The sequence below is a fragment of the Eucyclogobius newberryi genome, unplaced genomic scaffold, assembly GCF_026437365.1.
Source record: "Eucyclogobius newberryi isolate DKJ021-1_F unplaced genomic scaffold, fEucNew1.0.hap1 SCAF_26, whole genome shotgun sequence".
NCBI classification, from domain to species: Eukaryota; Metazoa; Chordata; class Actinopteri; order Gobiiformes; family Gobiidae; genus Eucyclogobius; species Eucyclogobius newberryi.
In genome coordinates this window covers 317501-329553 of record NW_027315901.1, presented here as the reverse complement: position 1 = coordinate 329553, position 12053 = coordinate 317501, and the positions used below count along the sequence as shown (strand labels likewise).

At 50.6% G+C, this 12053-nt stretch overlaps 1 protein-coding gene across 1 annotated transcript in view; it reads right to left on the bottom strand.

Moving 5' to 3' along the window:
- The window catches only part of LOC140372578 (lysyl oxidase homolog 2A-like), a 162320-nt gene that overhangs the window by 148601 nt on the left and 1666 nt on the right, over positions 1–12053 (bottom strand). The gene's annotated exons all lie outside the window — the stretch shown is intronic.

Genomic DNA, 12053 nt, shown 5'->3' with positions numbered 1-12053 from the left:
CTGCATCTTTTTCTTGAAGAAAGAACAAAAACACGCTGTGGTTTGACCTTCAGGCCACTGTTTGACCTTCAGGGCCACTGTAGTTTGACCTTCAGGGCCACTGTAGTTTGACCTTCAGGCCACTGTAGTTTGACCTTCAGGGCCTTTTTTTGACCTTCAGGGCCACTGTTTGACCTTCAGGGCCTTTTTTGACCTTCAGGGCCACTGTTTGACCTTCAGGGCCACTGTTTGACCTTCAGGCCACTGTTTGACCTTCAGGGCCACTGTAGTTTGACCTTCAGGGCCACTGTAGTTTGACCTTCAGGCCACTGTAGTTTGACCTTCAGGGCCTTTTTTTGACCTTCAGGGCCACTGTTTGACCTTCAGGGCCACTGTTTGACCTTCAGGGCCACTGTTTGACCTTCCAGGCCACTGTTTGACCTTCAGGCCACTATTTGACCTTCAGGGCCACTGTAGTTTGACCTTCAGGGCCACTGTTTGACCTTCAGGGCCACTGTTTGACCTTCAGGCCACTTTTTGACCTTCAGGGCCACTGTAGCTCCTCCACATTCTTCTTATGATGTCTGAGTCTGGAATTCAAACGTTTGGTCCTTTGAACCACCAGCAGAGGAGAGTCTGGTGAAAGTGAACAAGGTGGCTTCCTCCGGCACTCAACCCAAAACATACAATAGTTCGAATCCTCCAGCGAAAGTCCTGACCAAGCCGAGCACAAAGGTCTGGAGAGGGTCCCACTGCTCCCGAGGAGGAGCGAGCACAAAGCTCTGGAGACGGTCCCACTGCTCCCGAGGAGGCGCGAGCACAAAGGTCTGGAGACGGTCCCACTGCTCCCGAGGAGGCGCGAGCACAACACATTTCCCTGTGGTGACAGTAAAGTGGACCTTACCATTCCAAGCGTCCCTTCGCAAAGTGCCCTCTGACCCCTGGTTGAGAAACACTGGATATTGTTGCGACATTTGAACACAACAAATGGGTTAAAGCCCCACTGCGGGACATTTCCTCTCACTACCACTGCGGGACATTTCCTCTCACTACCACTGCGGGACATTTCCTCTCACTACAACAGGGTTAGACTTTAAGGACGCAGTTTTGTTTTTTTGTTATTTAAATTATTATTATTAGGCCCGAGCGCCACAAGCTGGCGAGAGGCCTATTAATCTCGTAAGGCCGTGCGAAGCACGGCTGCGAAAGTGCGCACGTAGTGCGCACGAAATCGAGCGCGAAGCGCTCGCCCACTTCCAAACACTCACTAACGCACTCCTCCACTCATGCACGCCCCGTGCATACTAATTAGTTGTAGGAAAATGGAACATTACCGTTGTAAACGGGCGAAGCCCGTGCAAAAGTTCGCACTAAACGAGCACTTTACATTGGGATGACGACCGCTTCGCGGTCGTCATCCCCATATAAAGCACTCATTTGCGCTAAGTAGCTCACGAATACGTTCCCCATCTCTTGCATGTTCCGTGCATATAAACATGTAATGCAAAAATTGAACATTATTACTGTATAGAGGGCCAAAAACACAAAGTGGGCGGAGCCCACTCAAAATTATCGAAAGTACCCGTCAGTGACCAGGGACCCACACCATGAGGTAGGAAAGCGCGAGCGCTTTCCGAAAATGTATAGTTTATGATATTTGAAAAATGGGAAACATTGTTTTCGCATCGGAATATTTAGGCCCGAGCCCCAGCAGGGGGAGGGCCTATTGCTCCCGCAACGCTGCCGAAGGCAGCGTTGCAACTGTCTGACCAAACATGCGGGCGCAGCCCGCATGTTTGGTACCCCGTCGCCCCTGGCAAGTACAGTGAACTAGCCCATGCCGAAGGCATGGATCATGCATACTTACTCCTGCTATGACAGAAATAGTCAACAAATAGTGAATGGGCGTAGCCCATTCACTAATTGTTGACAACAGCAGCGCGAAGCGCTGCATTCCTTCAAAAACCCTCCTGGCATCGTCCCGTACGCGAGAATCCATGCCGCAGGCATGGGCCATGCTTGTATCTGCTCAAATCAATGGAAGTCTATGGGGAGTGGGCGGGGCATCCCGACGGAATAGGGAGTGACATCGGGAAGGCTTAGAGCTTTCAAACGATGTATAATTTGTTGTTATAGTGGAAACGGCTATATTGTTTTTGCTAAAAATATTATTATTTTTATTTTTATTATTTTTCTTGTTCTTCTGCTTTTTGAGCTCTAATTTGACCCCCTGAACATGCTCAAAAACTCACCAAACTTTGCCCAAAATTCAGAATCGGCGAAAAATTTTATTTTTTCTGGGCCATTTTTTTTTTTCGTTAAAAAATGGCGCGACAGCGCCACCGACAAAAGTCAAAATACATTGCGCCTATGGGAGACGCCCCGAGGTCAACTTTGGCGTAAAGCTACGAAATTCGGGACACGCATTCCTCTCGTGAGGATAAACAAAAAAAATCATTGTGGCCACGCCCCCAAACTTACCCTATGGCCGCCATCTTCCTTTGAAAATGAAAACACGCTGTGTTAGCCATTTTGTTTACGTCAAACTTTGACGAACTCCTCCTAGGGCGTTTTGCCCACCGACTTCAAAATCGGCGTACGTTCTCTGGACAAGTGGGGCATCTAAAGTTATTCAATTTTTTGAGATACCTTTTACGGTCTGTGTGCGGCGCAGCCGCAAAGTTGGACAACTTATTTTGGAATATTGCAGGTCTAAAAATTGCTCCCATTTGATCAAAACCAGTCCGATTAGGACCAAATTTGAATCAGTTGTTAAACTTTCTAGTTTGGACCAGTTTAGGCTGACAAAATTGAAATGGCAGTGATAGCGCCCCCTACAGAGTGACCTTTAAATTAACATTGAAGGTCAAAAATTAGTTTTACCAAAATTGTCTAAACTTTACCCAAAATTCTATTTTGCCGTCCCGATCACAAAAGCCAATCACAAAAATGCCTAAATTTTTACGCCGTAGTCGTAGCGATGACAGAAACCTCCCATGTTATCCCTATGGGAAAACCACAAAATCTCTCAAATTACCACATTTTTATGTTTTACACTTTAACGAAGTCCTCCTAGTGCGTTTTGCCCACCAACCTCAAAATCGGTGTACGTCCTCTAGACAAGTGGTGTATCTAAAGTTATCCAAATTTTAAGGATAACTTTTACGGTCTTTGTGCGACGGAGCCGCAAACGTTTCCCAGAATTCTGACTATTTGGCCTTCAGAGTGGCCTATAAACAATAGAGTTTTTCCAAATGACATGATATTTTGAACAAAATTCTAATTTGCCATCCTGATCATACAAGTATGAGAGCCAAAGTCATATTTTGTACGGCGTAACCGTAGCGTTGACAGAAACATCCCATGTTATCCTTATGGGAAAATCGTAGAATCGCTCAAATCACCACATTTTTACACTTCACACTTTAACAAACTCCTCCTAGGGCGATTGTCCGATCAAGTTCATATTTGGAGAATATCATCTACACAAGCGGGGCATCAAAACTTACCCATATTTTGATTCTAAGTGCTACGGTCTCTGTGTGGCGGACCCGCAAATATATGTCAGAAATGGGAAAACAGCGAAATCTCTAAAATCACCACATTTTTACGCTTCACACTTTAACGAACTCCTCCTAGGCCGATTGCCCGATCAAGCTCATATTTGGGGAAAATCATCTACACAAACGGGGCATCAAAAGTTATCCATATTTTGATTTTAAGTGGTACGGTCTCTGTGCCGTGGAGCTGCAAATATACTGTCACAAATGGGAAAAACGCCAAATCCTTGAAATGTTCACATTTACGCTTCACACTTTAACAAACTCCTCCATGGGCAATAGCTCGATCAAGCTTTACTTTGGGAAAAATCATCTACACAAGCGCGGCATCAAAAGTTATCCATATTTTTATTCCAAGTGCTACGGTCTCTGTGCGGCGGCGCAGCAAATTTGACTGACACTTGTGTTCATTTGCACTGGATTGGCCATGTCCAATGTGTCGCCGTCTGTCAAGTTCTTTTTTTATTCAACACACAATAAGGGCGCCATCTTTATCAAGTCGAAAGCGCAGAGTCGGAAGGCCGGCGGCCCGCGAGGGCCGTTGGATGCCGCTTGCGGCTTTAATTCTTTCTTTCTTCTTCTTCTTCTTCTCGGGACCAACCCCCCTATTTTTCACCCAGTGAACATTGACGAAAAGTCACAAAAATTTGCACGCCTCTAAAAATCGTGCCTCTCTACATTCTGGCTATTTCCCTTTTCTAAAATAAAAAAAATTGGCGCGTTAGCGCCCCCAAATGTACCAAAAATGCATTGAGAGATGGGAAATGACCCAAAAAAAATCTGATCGTAGAATCATGAAATTTGGCGCAGAGGTAGATGGTGACAAGAGAAGTAAAAAATATTATTACGGCAACGCCGTCCGCCCAACCAAATGTCGGCCATATTGCTTCAAAAATGGCTAAACATGACTTCGGAGTTTTTCCAAACGTCGTACTTTTACGAACTCCTCCCAGGGCGTTGGCCCTAAAAAGCTGAAATTTGGTGAAAATGCTACTGAGGAGTGGGACATCAAAAGTTATCCAAATTACATTGATACCTGTCACGGTCTCTGTGCTGCGAAGCCGCAAACTGTAGCTAGAATTTCAGAAATCTCCCATATTTAAAATTTCTGCCGTTTGCCCAGATAAAGTCCGAATTGCGTCAAATTAGAATCAGTTGTTAAACTCTTTGCCCTAAACCTACTTGAAGTGAAATAAATTCATTTGGCGCCACAGCGCCCCCTACAGATTTTATATGGAGGTTAAATGTTTAGTTTTGCGAAATTATATGAAATTTGACACACAACTCAATTTTAGCATCCCCATCAAAAAAGTCAATGACTCATGTCATAATTGTTATGGCGTTGCCGTAACGATGACCGAAACCTTTCATGTTATTCCAATGGGGAAATCGCCAGAACATGTTTACACTTTAGACTTTCACAAACTCCTCCCAGGGCGTCAGCCCTATTAACCTGAAATTTGGTGAGACTCATCTTCAGGACCATCAAAAGTGATCCACATTTTCATTCAAAGAGTCACGGTGTCTGTGCAGCAAAGCCGCACATTGTGCCAAGAATTCAAAATAAAATAGCTTTTTGATGGTAAAACAAAGGGGAGAAGATGTGACAGCGTCACAGATTCAGCAGTAGGCGTAATAAAAGGACAATTGGGGCGCGTTAGCGCCCCCTCCTCTTGCGGCGTGGCGGCGGTGTGGCGAGGGCCGATCATTGCCGCTTGCGGCTATATTTATTATTTATTTTTCAAATTTATGGACATAAACATGACAAAACAAACAAAACTAGAAGAGAGAGAATGACAGACATCAATCAAAAGCATTCTTCAAATCCATAAAAACTAAAACACAAATGAACCAAATAAAAGTCTCATTTTGCCACAGTTTGAGTTTTAAAGTTTGTTTTTTCACTAAACCACAAAGTTCAGCCTGAACATGTTTTATCTCCTCTTTTCCTCTGGTTTACATCCTACACTCGCTTATAGGGTCAAGGCCAGGGTCAGGGTCAGGGTCAGGGCCAGGGTCAGGGTCAGGGTCAGGGCCAGGGTCAGGGTCAAGGCCAGGGTCAGGGTCAGGGTCAGGGCCAGGGTCAGGGTCAGGGTCAGGGCCAGGGTCAGGGTCAGGGTCAGGGTCAGGGTTAGGGTTAGGGTCAGGGTCAGGGTCAGGGTCAGGGTCAGGGTTAGGGTTAGGGTTAGGGTCAGGGTTGGTTAGGGTCAGGGTTGGTTAGGGTCAGGGTCAGGGTTAGGGTCAAGGTCAGGGTTAGGGTCAGGGTTAGGGTCAGGGTCAGGGTCAGGGTTAGGGACAGGGTCAGGGTCAGGGTCAGGGTTAGGGTGAGGGTTAGGGTTAGGGTCAGGGTTGGTTAGGGTCAGGGTTAGGGCCAGGGTCAGGGTCAGGGTCAGGGTCAGGGCCAGGGTCAGGGTCAGGGTCAGGGTTAGGGTTAGGGTCAGGGTCAGGGTTAGGGTCAGGGTTAGGGTGAGGGTTAGGGTTAGGGTCAGGGTTGGTTAGGGTCAGGGTTGGTTAGGGTCAGGGTCAGGGTTAGGGTCAAGGTCAGGGTTAGGGTCAGGGTTAGGGTCAGGGTCAGGGTCAGGGTTAGGGACAGGGTTAGGGTCAGGGTTAGGGTCAGGGTTAGGGTCAGGGTCAGGGTCAGGGTTGGTTAGGGTTAGGGCCTCGCTCGTGGGTTAGGGTTAGGGCCTCGCTCGTGGGTTAGGGTTAGGGTTCGGGTTAGGGTTAGGGCCTCGCTCGTGGGTTAGGGTTAGGGTTAGGGCCTCGCTCGTGGGTTAGGGTTAGGGTTAGTGCCTCGCTCGTGGGTTAGGGTTAGGGCCTCGCTCGTGGGTTAGGGTTAGGGTTAGGGCCTCGCTCGTGGGTTAGGGTTAGGGTTAGGGTTAGGGTTAGGGCCTCGCTCGTGGGTTAGGGTTAGGGCCTCGCTCGTGGGTTAGGGTTAGGGTTAGGGCCTCGCTCGTGGGTTAGGGTTAGGGTTAGGGTTAGGGCCTCGCTCGTGGGTTAGGGTTAGGGCCTCGCTCGTGGGTTAGGGTTAGGGTTAGGGTTAGGGCCTCGCTCGTGGGTTAGGGTTAGGGTTAGGGTTAGGGCCTCGCTCGTGGGTTAGGGTTAGGGTTAGGGTTAGGGCTAGGGCCTCGCTCGTGGTCACTGCTTTTGGACATTAACACAAACTCTAAAACACAAAGGGCCTCGCTCGTGGGTTAGGGTCAGGGTCAGGGTTAGGGTTAGGGTCAGGGTTAGGGTTAGGGTTAGGGTCAGGGTTGGTTAGGGTCAGGGTTGGTTAGGGTCAGGGTCAGGGTTAGGGTCAGGGTCAGGGTTAGGGTCAGGGTTAGGGTCAGGGTCAGGGTTAGGGACAGGGTTAGGGTCAGGGTTAGGGTCAGGGTCAGGGTTGGTTAGGGTTAGGGTTAGGGCCTCGCTCGTGGGTTAGGGTTAGGGTTAGGGCCTCGCTCGTGGGTTAGGGTTAGGGCCTCGCTCGTGGGTTAGGGTTAGGGCCTCGCTCGTGGGTTAGGGTTCGGGTTAGGGTTAGGGCCTCGCTCGTGGGTTAGGGTTAGGGTTAGGGCCTCGCTCGTGGGTTAGGGTTAGGGTTAGGGTTAGGGCCTCGCTCGTGGGTTAGGGTTAGGGTTAGGGCCTCGCTTGTGGGTTAGGGTTAGGGTTAGGGCCTCGCTCGTGGGTTAGGGTTAGGGTTAGGGTTAGGGTTAGGGCCTCGCTCGTGGGTTAGGGTTAGGGTTAGGGTTAGGGCCTCGCTCGTGGGTTAGGGTTAGGGTTAGGGCCTCACTCGTGGGTTAGGGTTAGGGTTAGGGCCTCGCTCGTGGGTTAGGGTTAGGGCCTCGCTCGTGGGTTAGGGTTAGGGTTAGGGCCTCGCTCGTGGGTTAGAGTTAGGGTTAGGGTTAGGGCCTCGCTCGTGGGTTAGGGTTAGGGTTAGGGTTAGGGCCTCGCTCGTGGGTTAGGGTTAGGGCCTCGCTCGTGGGTTAGGGTTAGGGTTAGGGCCTCGCTCGTGGGTTAGAGTTAGGGTTAGGGTTAGGGCCTCGCTCGTGGGTTAGGGTTAGGGTTAGGGTTAGGGTTAGGGCCTCGCTCGTGGTCACTGCTTTTGCACATTAACACAAACTCTAAAACGGTGGAAAATAAGTTCAAGTATATTTCAGACTTTGAGTGTTTTGAAGGTGAAAAAGCACGAGATAAAAACATTGTTTCTTCCTCTGTGTGAATAATATTCACATTGAAGTGACTTCTGGTTCTTGCGGCGCTTTCAGAAAACGCCTCGTCCCAAAGAGGAGGAACAAGAGACGTGGAAACAAGGAGGACACAAGTCACTCTAGACCAGAGCGAACACAGCTGACGGTCCCAAAACAGCCCACTGCTAACGAGCTAACGAGGCTAATGAGCTAATGAGCTAACGAGCTAACGAGCTAACGAGCTAACGAGCTAACGAGCTAACGAGGCTAACGAAGCTAACAAGGCTAACGAAGCTATCGAAGCTAACGAGGCTAACAAAGCTATCGAAGCTAACGAGGCTAACAAAGCTAACGAGGCTAACGAAGCTAACGAAGCTAACGAAGCTAACGAGGCTAACAAAGCTATCGAAGCTAACGAGGCTAACAAAGCTAACGAGGCTAACGAGGCTAACGAAGCTAACGAAGCTAACGAAGCTAACGAGGCTAACAGAGCTATTGAAGCTAACGAGGCTAACAAAGCTAACGAGGCTAACAAAGCTAACAAAGATAACGAAGCTAACGAAGCTAACGAGGCTAACGAAGCTAACAAGGCTAACGAAGCTAACAAGGCTAACATGCTAACAAGGCTAACGTGCTATCAAGGCTAACATGCTATCAAGGCTAACATGCTAACAAGCCTGTCCCGCCGGATCAGATGGAGATTCTCAGGACTTTTCTCCATCAGAAGAGAGAACATAACTAATGATGCAGCGTGATGTGGAGGAGAAACAGGAGCAGGAGGAGTAACAGGAGCAGGAGGAGTAACAGCAGCAGGAGTAACAGGAGCAGGAGGAGTAACAGCAGCAGGAGGAGTAACAGCAGCAGGAGGAGTAACAGGAGCAGGAGGAGTAACAGGAGCAGGAGGAGTAACAGCAGCAGGAGGAGTTACAGGAGCAGGAGGAGTAACAGCAGCAGGAGGAGTAACAGGAGCAGGAGGAGTAACAGCAGCAGGGGGAGTAACAGCAGCAGGAGGAGTAACAGGAGCAGGAGGAGTAACAGGAGCAGGAAGAGTAACAGGAGCAGGAGGAGTAACAGCAGCAGGAGGAGTTACAGGAGCAGGAGGAGTAACAGCAGCAGGAGGAGTAACAGGAGCAGGAGTAACAGCAGCAGGAGGAGTAACAGGAGCAGGAGGAGTAACAGCAGCAGGAGGAGTAACAGGAGCAGGAGGAGTAACAGCAGCAGGAGGAGTAACAGGAGCAGGAGGAGTAACAGCAGCAGGAGGAGAAAAAGCAGCTGGAGGAGTAACAGCAGCAGGAGGAGTAACAGGAGCAGGAGGAGTAACAGCAGCAGGAGGAGTAACAGCAGCAGGAGGAGTAACAGCAGCAGGAGGAGTAACAGCAGCAGGAGGAGTAACAGGAGCACGAGTACCAGAAGCAGGAGGAGTAACACCAGCAGGAGGAGTAACAGGAGGAGTAACAGCAGCAGGAGTAACAGGAGCAGGAGGAGTAACAGCAGCAGGAGTAACAGAAGCAGGAGGAGTAACAGGAGCAGGAGGAGAAAAAGCGGCAGGAGGAGTAACAGCAGCAGGAGGAGTAACAAGAGCAGGAGGAGTAACAGGAGCAGGAGGAGTAACAGCGGCAGGAGGAGAAAAAGCGGCAGGAGGAGTAACAGCAGCAGGAGGAGTAACAGGAGCAGGAGGAGTAACAGGAGCAGGAGGAGTAACAGGAGCAGGAGGAGTAACAGCAGCAGGAGGAGTAACAGGAGCAGGAGGAGTAACAGGAGCAGGAGGAGAAACAGCAGCAGGAGGAGTAACACTAGCAGGAGTAACAGAAGCAGGAGGAGTAACAGGAGCAGGAGGAGTAACAGGAGCAGGAGTAACAGCAGCAGGAGTAACAGGAGGAGGAGGAGTAACAGGAGCAGGAGTAACTGCAGCAGGAGGAGTAACAGGAGCAGGAGGAGTAACAGCAGCCCGAGGAGTAACAGGAGCAGGAGGAGTAACAGGAGCAGGAGTAACAGAAGCAGGAGGAGTAACAGGAGCAGGAAGAGTAACAGCAACATGAGGAGAAAAAGCGGCAGGAGGAGTAACACCAGCAGGAGGAGTAACAGGAGCAGGAGGAGTAACAGGAGCAGGAGGAGTAACAGCAGCAGGAGTAGCAGGAGCAGGAGGAGTAACAGCAGCAGGAGGAGTAACAGGAGCAGGAGGAGTAACAGGAGCAGGAGGAGTAACAGCGGCAGGAGGAGAAAAAGCGGCAGGAGGAGTGACAGCAGCAGGAAGAGTAACAGGAGCAGGAGGAGTAACAGGAGCAGGAGGAGTAACAGGGGCAGGAGGAGTAACAGGAGCAGGAGGAGTAACAGCAGCAGGAAGAGTAACAGGAGCAGGAGGAGTAACAGGAGCAGGAGGAGTAACAGGGGCAGGAGGAGTAACAGGAGCAGGAGGAGTAACAGCAGCAGGAGGAGTAACAGGAGCAGGAGGAGTAACAGCAGCAGGAGGAGAAAAAGCGGCAGGAGGAGTAACAGTAGCAGGAGGAGTAACAGGAGCAGGAGGAGTAACAGGAGCAGGAGGAGTAACAGCAGCAGGAAGAGTAACAGTAGCAGGAGTAACTGCAGCAGGAGGAGTAACAGGAGCAGGAGGAGTAACAGCAGCAGGAGGAGTAACAGGAGCAGGAGGAGTAACTGGAGCAGGAGTAACAGCAGCAGGAGGAGTAACAGCAGCAGGAGGAGTAACAGGAGCAGGAGGAGTAACAGCAGCAGGAGGAGTAACAGGAGCAGGAGGAGTAACAGGAGCAGGAGTAACTGCAGCAGGAGGAGTAACAGGAGCAGGAGGAGTAACAGGAGCAGGAGGAGTAACTGCAGCAGGAGGAGTAACAGGAGCAGGAGGAGTAACAGCAGCAGGAGGAGTAACAGGAGCAGGAGGAGTAACAGCAGCAGGAGGAGTAACAGGAGCAGGAGGAGTAACTTTAGCAGGAGGAGTAACAGGAGCAGGAGGAGTAACAGGAGCAGGAGGAGTAACAGCAGCAGGAGGAGTAACAGCAGCAGGAGGAGTAACAGGAGCAGGAGGAGTAACAGCAGCAGGAAGAGTAACAGGAGCAGGAGTAACTGCAGCAGGAGGAGTAACAGGAGCAGGAGGAGTAACAGCAGCAGGAGGAGTAACAGGAGCAGGAGGAGTAACTGGAGCAGGAGTAACAGCAGCAGGAGGAGTAACAGCAGCAGGAGGAGTAACAGGAGCAGGAGGAGTAACAGCAGCAGGAGGAGTAACAGGAGCAGGAGGAGTAACAGGAGCAGGAGTAACTGCAGCAGGAGGAGTAACAGCAGCAGGAGGAGTAACAGGAGCAGGAGGAGTAACTGCAGCAGGAGGAGTAACAGGAGCAGGAGGAGTAACAGCAGCAGGAGGAGTAACAGGAGCAGGAGGAGTAACAGCAGCAGGAGGAGTAACAGGAGCAGGAGGAGTAACAGGAGCAGGAGGAGTAACAGGAGCAGGAGGAGTAACAGCAGCAGGAGGAATAACAGCAGCAGGAGGAGTAACAGGAGCAGGAGGAGTAACAGCAGCAGGAGGAGTAACAGCAGCAGGAGGAATAACAGCAGCAGGAGGAGTAACAGGAGCAGGAGGAATAACAGCAGCAGGAGGAGTAACAGCAGCAGGAGGAGTAACAGCAGCAGGAGGAGTAAGGAGGCTCATGTTCTGACACTATGGTTTGTTTCTATCCATTGGACAAAAGGACAAGAGGAGGAAAGTGTCTGTCAACACCATCAAAAAGAGCTGCAGAGGCTTCACCTGCTGCAGAGGCTTCACCTGCAGAAGCTTCACCTGCTGCAGAGGCTTCACCTGCTGCAGAGGCTTCACCTGCTGCAGAGGCTTCACCTGCAGAAGCTTCACCTGCTGCAGAGGCTTCACCTGCTGCAGAGGCTTCACCTGCAGAAGCTTCACCTGCTGCTGAGGCTTCACCTGCTGCTGAGGCTTCACCTGCAGAAGCTTCACCTGCTGCTGAGGCTTCACCTGCTGCAGAGGCTTCACCTGCTGCAGAGGCTTCACCTGCAGAAGCTTCACCTGCTGCTGAGGCTTCACCTGCTGCAGAGGCTTCACCTGCAGAAGCTTCACCTGCTGCTGAGGCTTCACCTGCTGCAGAGGCTTCACCTGCTGCAGAGGCTTCACCTGCAGAAGCTTCACCTGCTGCAGAGGCTTCACCTGCTGCAGAGGCTTCACCTGCTGCAGAGGCTTCACCTGCAGAAGCTTCACCTGCTGCAGAGGCTTCACCTGCTGCAGAGGCTTCACCTGCAGAAGCTTCACCTGCTGCAGAGGCTTCACCTGCTGCAGAGGCTTCACCTGCAGAAGCTTCACCTGCTGCAGAGGCTTCACCTGCTGCAGAGGCTTCAC